Source organism: Tachyglossus aculeatus, chromosome 14 (genome assembly GCF_015852505.1).
Source record: "Tachyglossus aculeatus isolate mTacAcu1 chromosome 14, mTacAcu1.pri, whole genome shotgun sequence".
In the NCBI taxonomy this organism is placed as follows: domain Eukaryota; kingdom Metazoa; phylum Chordata; class Mammalia; order Monotremata; family Tachyglossidae; genus Tachyglossus; species Tachyglossus aculeatus.
Genome location: NC_052079.1, coordinates 58774391 through 58784047, shown reverse-complemented (window position 1 = coordinate 58784047; position 9657 = coordinate 58774391). Strand labels below are relative to the sequence as shown.

The following is a 9657-nucleotide window of genomic DNA, read 5'->3' as shown; positions in this document are numbered from 1 at the left end:
CAGTAACCATGTCTTCTACCTCTTTTGTATGTTCCCATGAAAGTCAGGAAAGAGCTCTGCACAGATTAGGTACCCAATACAGAGCCCACAAAAGGCACTCAATAGTGTTCTGCACTCAAGCAGTGCCCAATATCGTACTCTGTACACAAGTATGCATCTAGTACAATGTGCTCTAGTGGACAGAGCACAGACCTGGGAGTCGGAGGGACCTGGGTTCTAATTCTGTTCCCACCACTTGTCTGCTGTGTGACCTTGGGCAAGTCACTTAACTTTTCTGTGCCTCAATTAACTCATCTGTAAAATGGGAATTAAGACTGTGAACCCTATATGGAACATGGACTGTGTCCATCCTGCTTAGATCGTATCTACCCCAGTGCTTAGTACAGGGCTTGGCACATTGTAAGCTCTTAACAAATACCATTAAAAAAAAAATGCAATGTCCTATGCTCAATAAGCACTCAGTGCAATGCTCCACACAAAACAGACACCTCAACTATGGGAGTGAAGATGACCCCACTCAGTTCTCCCATAATGCATGCTTTCATTAGCTATTTTGGCTGGAACACTCTTATGGAATTAGAGAACATTTGTTTGACAGCATGAGTCTGTGTGAATTTTTTTAATGCTATTTCTTAAGTGCCTACTATGCGTCAGGCATTGTTGTAAGCACTGGGGAAGATACAAGCTAATAAGATTGGATGCAGTCCATGTCTCACATGGAGCTCACTGTTTTGTCTTGTCTTATGCCCAACTCAAAGTGACTCCATGGACACAGCTCTCCCAGAATGGCCCTCTCTCCTTCTGCAATCATTCTGGTAGTGTATCCATAGAGGCTTCTTGGTAACAATATGGAAGTGGTTTACCACTGCCTCCTTCCTCTCAGTAAACTTGAGTCTCCACCCTCGACTCTCTCCCATGTTTCTGCTGCCCAGCTCAGGGGAATTTTGACTTGTAGCAGATTGTCTTCCACTCACTAGCCACTGCCCAAGCTAAGAATGGAATGGGTATGCCTCTGCTTGACTCTCCCTCCCATAGCTGAGACTGGTAGAGTACTGGGAACTCTCCAGGTGTAATCCTAAAAGGGGAGGTGCTCACAGTAGTAATCCTCATTTTAGAGATAACTGAGGCACAGAGAAGTTAGGTCACTTGCCCAAGGTCACACAGCTGACAAGTAGTGGAGCTGGGATTAGAACCCATGTCTTCTGACTCCCAAGCCCGTGCTCAATCATTAGGCCATGTTGCTTCTCTTCTTCAGTGGGGCTTACAGTCTAATGAAGAGGGAGAACTGGTATTGAACCCTCATTTTCAAAAGTAGGAAATTGAGGCACAGAGAAGTGACTTGACTTGACTAAAGTAACTCAGCAGACTAGTGGAGGAGATGGGATTAGCACCTGGGTGTCCTTACTCCAGGCTCAGGCTCTTCCCACTAGGCCACTTTACTTGTTTTCACATCCTTCAAGCAAGACTTCTGGTGGCCTATAAGTCACGGCCCGCTCGGGTCGTACCACTCCAAGGGTTGGAACTCTAGCCTGGTCCTGAGAGACCCCACAGCAAGTTGCCCATCTCCATCCAGGGCTTGGGACTTCAGTCAGTCAGTCAATTGCATTTACTGAGTACTTTGTGCAGAGCACTGTACTAAGGGAGAGTACTATAGTGATTGTACAATAGTGATTCTCTGCCAATACCCACTGGTTTGAGCATGGGATGCCAGTTGGCCTCCTCTTCCACCACCAGAGGTGAGCCCTGCCAGCAGTCCTGAAGCCCATGAGGGCCGATTCCAGAGACAGTGGTTGGGAGAGGGCAGTCTCCACACCATAGCCAAGAAACAAAATGTCTTTCTCAAACCTCTCACTAGAGGTGAGAAGCAGTGTGGCTTAATGGAAAGAGCACAGGCTTTGGAGTCGGAGGTCAGGGGTTCAAATCCCGGCTAAGCCACTTGTCAGCTGCGTGACTTTGGGCAAGTCACTTAACTTCTCTGGGCCTCCATTACCTCATCTGTAAAATGGGGATTAAGACTGTGAGCCCCTTGGGACAACCTGATCACTTTGTAACCTCCCCAGCACTTAGAACGGTGCTTTGCACATAGTAAGCACTTAATAAATGCCATCATTATTATTATTATTATTAGAGGACGCTGACCACCGCAAACATGGGTGGGGATTATGAGGACAGAGCGATCAGAAGGAAGAACCTGAAATCTGCTTCCTATTACTCTCCGTAGTCAGACAAGGCCTCCATCACTTCCAATAGAGAATAATGAAGTGTTGTGGCCGAGTGGAAAGAGCATGGGCCTGGGACTCAGAGGACCTGGATTCTAATTGCGCCTCTTCCTCCTGTTGGCTGTGTGACCTTGGGCATGTCATCTAACTTCTCTGTACCTCAATTTTCTCATCTATAAAATGGGGATTAAATCCTATTCCCTTCTGTTTAGACACTTGGGTAGGGACTGTTTCCAACCTGATTATGTTACAATAATAATAATAATAACGTTGGTATTTGTTAATAATAATAATAATGGCATTTATTAAGGGCTTACTATGTGCAAAGCACTGTTCTAAGCACTGGGGAGGTTACAAAGTGATCAGGTTGTCCCAAGGGGCTCACAGTCTTAATCCCCATTTTACAGATGAAGTAACTGAGGCCCAGAGAAGTTAAGTGACTTGCCCAAAGTCACACAGCTGACAAGTGGTGGAGCCGGGATTAGAACTCATGACCTCTGACTCCCAAGCCCAGGCTTTTGCAACTGAGCCATGTTATATCCTTCCCAGTGCTTAGTATGGTGCTTGGCATGATGAAGTGATTAACAAGTACCATAATCATTATTATTCTCTCCTTCACATCAGTTACAACTGCTGAAGTTATTAAATTTCAATTCACCAGAACGACGGGGCCTAATCCCGAGAAATATCCGAAGAATCAGATGGTCTGGTGAAAAATGAGTCTAGCTGCCCTCCTGTCCAAGTAAAAACAACATGTAAAGAGAAGTTTTAAAATAGAAAAATCCTCATAATAAAAATGTCATTAACCACAAATAGAAGCTGACTCTTACTTTCCTCTGGTGCAAACAATTTTTAAAACGCTTTTGAAGTCTGATCATCATAGGGCATTAGTAAGCTCCCAAACAGTAAAATGGATTTCCGTTCCCTTTCGAGAAAACTCTCTTTCGCTTACCCCACAAGGCTGGGCCATCTGTTTTGTGCTTTGGTAACAAGATAGTAATGAGCTGTTCACAAGCTAGTTCTGCATCCGTAATCTTCTGTTTGGGTCTTGAAGGGGGGAGAAAAAATAATAAATAACTGTGTTTTAAATTTAATGGGATCATTAATCTCCCCTGGGTTTTTTTTTCCCTGTTTGTTTCAAAGACCCTGTTAAAGTCTGTGATTGCACATCTGGTCTGAATTAATGCCAAAAACCCATTCTTGTTGTCCCAGCTGTATGGCGGACCCTGGCTCCAGGCCTCCCGCCCCCACTGGACCCTATCTCCTGCCCCGTTTGCTTCCAGACAGGCTTGGCTCCACCTGCCCACAGTCTGTCGACCAATGGGCAGCCTGCATGCTCAATCAATCAGTCAATCAATCAACTGTATTTATCTAGTCCTTCCTCTGTGCAGTGCACTGTACTGAGCAATTGGGAGAGTACAATAGCAGTCAGTAGACACAACCCCTGCTCTCCAAGAGCTTTCTGTCTACTGTGTTTACAGCCCTGTACTGAGTGCTTAGAAGAATTCAATAGAGTTAGTCAACATCAGCCAATCAGTGGTATTTACTGAGCATTTACCCTTTGCAGAAGACTGATCTAAGCTCTTGGGAGGCTGCAATACAACAGAGTTGGTAGACACAGTCTCTGTCCACAAGGAGTTTACAGTTAACTGTGTTTACTGTGTGCAGACACTATGTTGAGCACTTGGGAGACTTCAGTGGAGTTAGTAGCTACAATCCCTGCCCTTTAGGAGCTGACAGTCTGGCCAGGGAGATGGGCACTAAAATAAAATAAAAGGTAGGGAGAAGCAAATGAATCTAAAGATATGGACATAAGTGTGTTTCTTATAGGACATAAGACTCCCAGCTCCTGGACTTGCCCCTAGAGGCAGGTCCTTAGTGTAAACAACTTCAAAGAAAACGATGAGCTCCTCCCTGATAACTTCCCAAAATATTCACTTGGAGAACAATTGGATTTGGTGTCTGGGTTCAGGAAACGGCAATACTGATGACTGATTCCGACAGGGCAGAAGCAACAATCAGGAGCCCGGATGTTTGTTCTAGGGCTCCTCTGGGACTTCCCTCTGTCGTTCCTGGTTCTCCTGGCACCAGGCATGGGTCCTTTTGGTTCCGGGTGTGGGGCCTCTCATGCCGCATCTGTTTCCATCTTCATTCTCTGTATTGGGTTGCTTCCCCTACCTGTATTTTATTTTAGTGTCTATTTCCCCCATTAGATTGATACCTTCTTGAGGTAAACTATACTTTTCCAAGGGCTCAGTACTGCGTTCTGACACAGTAGACTGTCAACTCTTTGAGGACAAGGAACATTATTATTATTATTACTACTATATTATTATTCTATTACCATAATAATAATGGTACTTGTCACGTGCTTACTATGTGCCAAGCACTGTTCTAAGTGCTGAGGAAGATACAAGGTAATCAAGTTGGACACAGTCCCTGTCCCACAAGGGGCTCACACTCTTAATCCCCATTTGACAGATGAGGTAACTGAGGCACAGAGAAGCGAAGAAACTTGCCCAACGTCACACAGAAGACATGTGGCAGAGTCAGGATTAGAACCCAGGTCCTTCTTACTCGCAGGCCAATGCTCTATCCACTAAGACATGCTGGAACATATCTACTAAGGAACATGTCTACTAACTCCCAAGTCTCCCAGGAACTCAGTATAATACTTTGCATATAGTAGACAGTAAGCTTCTTGAGGGCAGGGATCATATCTACTAAGTAATGTAGTCTCCCAAGCTCTCAATACAGGGCTCTGCACACAATAGACCAGAGAAGCAGCATGGCTCAGTGGAAAGAGCACGGGCTTTGGAGTCAGAGGTCATGGGTTCAAACCCCAGCTCCGTCAGCTGTGTGACTTTGGGCAAGTCACTTCACTTCTCTGTGCCTCAGTTCCCTCACCTGTAAAATGGGGATTAAGACTGTGACCGCCCCCCCGTGGGACAACCTGATCACCTTGTAACCTTCCCAGCTCTTAGAACAGTGCTTTGCAAGTAGTAAGCATTTAATAAATGCCATTATTATTATTATTATTATTATTATTATTATTATTAATAGACCATCAGCTCCTCGAGGACAGAGTTCATGTCTACTAAGTAATGTAGTCTCCTAAGCGTTCAGTGCAGTGCTCTGAACACCATAGACTGTGATAGGGATCACCCATGCAGCCGAAGCCCGGTCCAGCAGTCTGAGGATGGAAGCAGAGGTGGGAGTCAAGGGGGCTCAATCTGTCAATCAAGCCACTGACACTCAGGAGGGTGACATATGGGCCGGCTGGTGACCCATCTGGGACATCTCTCAGTTCCGTGTGCGGAAGAGGAATCTTGGCCCAGGTTGGTCAATAGTGACATTTTGTCCCTGTGGGCAGGTGCATGGGGAGGAAAAGATGCCAATGAGAATGCTCCCTTAAGCCACCAGCCCTCAGCCAATGAGAATGTGCTCTCACTGGCCCACTTCCCCCTTCAGTCCCCTAATTAAATTCATTTTGTTCTCAGTCCTCACAAACCTCCAGGGTTGCCCATCCCCATCAAACAAAACTCCTCGTCACGGATACCAAGGCCCTCCATCAATCAATTGTATTCATTGAGCACTTACTGTGTGCAGAGAACTGTACTAAGCGCTTGGGGGAGTACATTATAACAGAGTTGATAGACACCTTCCCTGCTCACAAGGAGATTATAGTCTAGAATGGGTGAGAGACATTAAAATACATTACAGATCTATGCATAAGAACTGTGGGGCTGAGGCTGGGTGAATATCAAGTACTTAAAGGGTACAGATCCAGTACATAGGCGATGTGGGAAGGAGAGGGAGTAGGGGAAATGGGGAAAGCCTCTTAGAGGAGATATGATTTTAGGAGGGCTTTGAAAGTGGGGAGATTGGTGGTCTGTTGAATATGAAGGGGTAAGGAGTTCCAGGCCAGAGGGAGGATGTGGACAAGAGGTCAGTGACGAGATAGACGAGCTCAAGGTACAGTGAGTAGGTTGGCATTGAAGAAGTGACTGTGTGTGGGCTGAGTTGTCATAGGAAATCGGCAAGGAAAGCTAGGAGGGAGAAAGCTGACTGACTTACCAAATACTACTATTAAAATTATTTTTTAACTTAAGATCAAGTGGTGGCCTAGAGAAGCTTCGTGGCCTAGTAGAAAGAGTTCAGGCCAGGGTGTCAGTGGACCTGGGTTCTAATCCTAGCTCCACTACTTGTTTGCCTTGTGACCATGGGCTAGTCATTTTCCTTTTCTGTGCCTCAGTTACCTCATCTGTAAAATGGGGATTCAGACCGAGAGCCCTTCATGGGACAGGAAGTGTGTTCAACCCGATTATCTTGTATCTACCTCAGCACTTAGTACAGTGCCTGGCACTTAGTAAGCACTAAATATTGTAAAAGAAAGTGACACAGGAAAAAAAATCTTCTGTAGGTAGCACAGATGTGGATTATATGATGGACTGAATTTTCCAGGCATCAGAACATTTACATTTTGAGTTTTGGAGGTGGGGGTTAGGGGTATGAGCTTTCCCTCCTGCTCCCCTTCATGGATCATATTTCATTAATTGTGCAATTTAGGCTTTTTCTCTTAGAGCCAAGGGAAAAGATCCAAATTCGGAAAATATAACCTATTCGCTTGATAAAGTTTTAGCAGCAATTTTCAGAATACTTTGATACTGAGGTCCTTGAATTTCATCCATCAGCCATTTGAGTCACCCCTGCTTTCAATTTAACAACTCTGGGATAGGGAGGAAACGAAGCACAACCCCCTCTTTAACAGACCCTACTTCCATCTCCTCTTCATCTCCTAATGGATTTATTGCAACCCATGAAAAAGTAACTTAAAATAATGATTTTTCATTTGCCCAAAACCCTATTTTTCAAAATGAAGGAAAGCCAGCTCATTCACCAGTCTGATATTTTTTATAGATTCATTAAGTCTGCTTTATACCAGCAGTCTAATTGGGCAAGAATCTTAATCATTTTTAATTCTTGTACTAAAAATTTCTAGCTAAAGAATTTAATCGAAGCATTTTCAGAACTGTAATAAAATAAAGTAAGACATCTGAACTGTGGAAAAACGTTCAAGAGAAGCAGAGTGAGGGACCCATTTCACTCTTGGGGTTTCATAGTTATGAAACAGAAAAGGAGAAGACTATCCCACTGACCCCCACCTTGCCTTGAGAAGCAGCCTGGTTTAGTGGAAAGGGCATGGTCTTGGGAGTCAGAGGAAATGGGTCCTAATCCCGTTTCCGCTACTTGTCTGCTGTGTGACCTTGGGCAAGCCACTTCACTTCTCCATGCCTCAGTTGACTCATCTGTAAAAAGGGGATTAAGACTGTGAGCCCCATATGGGACAAACTGATTACCTTATATCTATCCCATTGCTTAGAACAGTGCTTGACACATAGTAAGCACTTAACAAATACCATTATTTAATTTATTTTTTTAATTTTGCCTCGGCTCTCCTGTCTTACTGAAATGACTTTCATGTGTTTTGATCATTTTCCTTCCACCTCATGGTCGTTGTTGTATCTAGGTTGTTTCTCCAAAATGTCACATCCTGTTGGGGACCGGGGTTTGTATTGTGTTTTCTCACAAACTAAGGAGGTGGTGTGGTTGAGCGGATCCAGCTGGGGCCAGGAGACAGGAGAACTGGGGTCTTCTTCTGACTACATCTTTTGTCTCCTGTGTGACCTTTGCAAGTCCTTTACCCTCGCTGGGCCTCAGTGTCCTTCTCTATAAAATGGAGATAGTGATAACACCTGCCTCTTCCTACCGCCAAGTGATGTTGTAAGGATAAAATACTGAAGAACACTCACAGAGTAATCACTCAATAAACATGAATGATAGGCAAATGATTGATTGGAGGTTGAGCAGGGTTTACAGCAGGTGGAACAGAACAGTCCTGGGTGGAGAGTGGTCAGTGGTCAGGCAGGAACTCATCTATACTGCCGCTGACCCCTTGCCCACATCCTTTCTTGAGCCTGGAACTCCCTCCCACTCTGTATCTGACAGTCCACCACTCTCCCCACTTTCAAAACCCTCCTAAAATCACATCTCCTCCAAGAGGCCTTCCCTGACTAAACCTCTCATTTCTCCTATCTGCTCTCCCTTTTGCGTCACCTATAAATTTTGCTATATGCCCCTAAGCACTTTGATACACACTCTGGCCCTAGAATAGTCATGTGCCTTTCTTTATACTCTATTTCCTCTAGCTGGAGTTTATTTTAATGTCTGTCTCCCCCTGTACACTATAACTTCCTTGTGGACAGGGAACATGTCTACCAATTATCTTGCACTGTACTTTCCCAATCAATCCATCAAATTAATTGAGCACTTACTGTGTGCAGAGTACTGTACTAAGCACTTGAGAGAGTACAATATGAAAGATTGGTGGACAAGTTTCCTGCCCACAAGGAGTTTACAGTTTAGAATGCTTTAGTGCTTGGCTTAGTACAGTGCTCTGCATACAGTAAGTGCTCATTAAATACCACTGATTAATTAATGGAACTTACAGTCTAAGTAGGAGGGAGCACAGATATTTTATCCCCATTTTACAGGTGAGGAAACTGAGACACAGAGAAGTCGAGTGACTTGACCAAAACTACACAGCAGGCAACAGACAGAACCAGGATTGGAACCTGGCCTGAAACACCTCGAGGCTGTGCTTCAGTCAACCACTGGCTTCCTACTTAGATTGGGAGCTCTGGTTGGTCCATCTGGATCAACTTGTATCTCCCCAGTGCTTAGTACAATGCTTGGCACATAGTAAGCACTTAACAAATGCTGTTACAGTTTCTAGACTGTAAGCTCATTGAGGGCAGGGAATGTGCCTACCAACTTTGTAGTATCCCAAGCACTTTATGTAGTGCTCTGCTCAATAAATACCATTGACTGATTGATTGATTTCTATTGGGAATTTCCTATGTGCCGGGCACTGTGGGATTGGATTTTTAGTAAGAGCCTTTAGTCTGCTAGAGGTCCTATCTGCCTGCCACCTGCTCTGAGCCAGTTCCAGAGCCTCAGAGAGCCAGGAGGAAAGAGATACTCGCCAGGGTCCAAAAGTGAAGGAAGCCACCAGCGCCCCTGGAGTCCCCAAACTGTCTGAACAGTGAGGAAACAGCTGGGCAGCATCCCATCATGGTTTCCCAGTTTGGATTATCCGCACCTTACTCCAGGCTCTGCCAGGCTTCCTGGTACCCTGGAAGAAAGAGCACCAACTGGAAAGCAGGAAGCAGCAGGAGGCAAGCAAGAGGAGGCAGGATGGAGGCAAGAGGGAGGCAGGGTGGATCTAGGATGGAAGCAGGAGGAGGCAGAAGGGAGGCAGGATGAAAGCAGGGGGGAAGCAGGAGGCAAGAAGGTAGCAGGGCACAGGAGGAGGCAGAGTCAAGCCCAAGAGTCAGAGGCTCCAGAAGGATGATGGGCTGAGACAGTGAGCCTGACC

General features: G+C 45.2%; 1 non-coding gene across 1 annotated transcript; it reads right to left on the bottom strand.

The window, feature by feature from the left end:
- Positions 1-947: 947 nt before the first annotated feature.
- LOC119937408 lies at positions 948-1085 on the bottom strand. The gene has a single exon (XR_005454078.1). It is a non-coding gene; the product is annotated as a small nucleolar RNA SNORA7 (small nucleolar RNA).
- Positions 1086-9657: the final 8572 nt, after the last annotated feature.